The following is a 1,715-nucleotide window of genomic DNA, read 5'->3' as shown; positions in this document are numbered from 1 at the left end:
TCACACACACACACACACACACACACACACACACTTGTAATTAGCCCACATGAATTACTGGGGACACTTAACCTGTACTCTCGATCTCAGATCAAACAAAGATAACGACCCACTATGGGCTAACGGTTGATAGAACACGCACGTTCAACTGCCCACAAACGTTTGGTCAAGTACAGTCCTATTATGTTTAGTTTTAGTATACGTTTTACGGCGGTCGCAACTGCATACGGTCATATGAGCACCAAGGGGTGGATGGTAACAGAGAAGCCCTTACAGGGAATCAAGCTTACTCTGCTTAATTCTCTAGCCTCAACAACACAAAGTCTGCAAAGACTTCGACTATCAGGGCACCCCGGAAATAGCGGGTCACAAGACAGTGAAATTAGGAAAGAAAAAGCAGCAGTTCCCTGTTGTAGTTCAGGCACAGTTATGAGCATGACATTGTTGGATCAGCCCATTTACAATTCTACTGTGCATTAGAACGGGAAATTGGAAATGTCCCCCCTTTGGGAATGGCCTAAATAATACCTGCTCTAACGGCCACCAGTATAAGTCAACCACCTGTGAAAACAGCAATCCCCCCCCCCCCCCAAAGCGTTTTATGTTATATTCTGTGATACAGTATCAAACAACCACGACCTGTCCCAGGCGGCCACTTTTATCCTCGACAATGAGGGTGACCGTTACAAACAGCTTCGACCGTACATATACATGTCCATCGATGAAAACCCCACACCCACAACAAGCACCCACAACAAGCGCCCAAACAAAGTAAGGACATAGAATACACCAGGCCTACATTTCTAACTGAAGGAAGTATATGATATATATATCGCTTTTAGACGTTCTATCTAGATATCTAGATTAGCGTAATAAGAGACAGACACTAGACTGTCTAGACTTTTTTCAGTTTTAGTTTTAATAGGAGTTTTACAGCACTTGCAACACAATAACGTCATATAGATCATATAGATATCTAACTGCCAAAGATTTAGAGGTGTTACAAGAGAGTAACAAACACAATTAAGAAGGAGGAGAGATCAGGCTGACGAGATGTTTGATAGGAAAGAAGGAGCAAACCACACCTTTAAACACCCGTCAACCACTAGCAGCCACTGGACGAAAGACACCGGCGATCACTTTGGAACTGAACTAGAATCTAAATAATACAATCATACTTACAATTGACAAGTAAATCCTTTCCATGCTCCACGAATAGGTCTAGTAATAATACAATAATAATAACAGTATTAGACTACAGGCCTAAATTTTAATACACCTGGTAGGCAACAGCTAAAAACATGAAGTCCCAAGTTTGTGTCTCGGGTGAGAGAGGCCAATAGAAAGCCCTTTTATACTTGTACCGAAGATAGTAGCCTTTACTCTACGCTACGGTCGTACGCTACGGTCGTACGCTACGGTCGTACCCTGAACACAGGAAAACAAACAGACTTGGCGTGACTGATAAGAACAGGCGAAATTGTGAGAAAGCTCTCGCTACCAAGCCTACTCTCGTGGCCCGCCCGGCCTGTGTTGACTGTGCCAACAGGAGCAACCTTATAGGCGTATAGCTTTCTAGGGCCGTATTGTTGATCGGGAGACCAGAGCACACGGTGGTGGTCGTGTGTGGTGGTGGTGGTGGTGACGACAGACAGCGAGAGTGGAGGTGAGGTGAGGCCCGGGTGGGACGCTAGGTATTAATGTGTGTGAGAGTG

The 1,715-nt window shown here is 44.7% G+C and overlaps 1 protein-coding gene across 1 annotated transcript in view; it reads right to left on the bottom strand.

Moving 5' to 3' along the window:
- LOC101845524 overlaps nucleotides 1-1,589 on the bottom strand; it is a gene marked incomplete at its 3' end in the record, with an annotated part of 23,068 nt that extends 21,479 nt beyond the window's left edge. Inside the window, 1 exon segment of the mRNA XM_005113005.3 lies at nucleotides 1,183-1,589.
- Nucleotides 1,590-1,715: the final 126 nt, after the last annotated feature.

This window comes from Aplysia californica, unplaced genomic scaffold, assembly GCF_000002075.1.
Source record: "Aplysia californica isolate F4 #8 unplaced genomic scaffold, AplCal3.0 scaffold01542, whole genome shotgun sequence".
In the NCBI taxonomy this organism is placed as follows: domain Eukaryota; kingdom Metazoa; phylum Mollusca; class Gastropoda; order Aplysiida; family Aplysiidae; genus Aplysia; species Aplysia californica.
The sequence above is the reverse complement of the archived record's forward strand: the minus strand, read 5'-3'. Positions and strand labels throughout refer to the sequence as shown.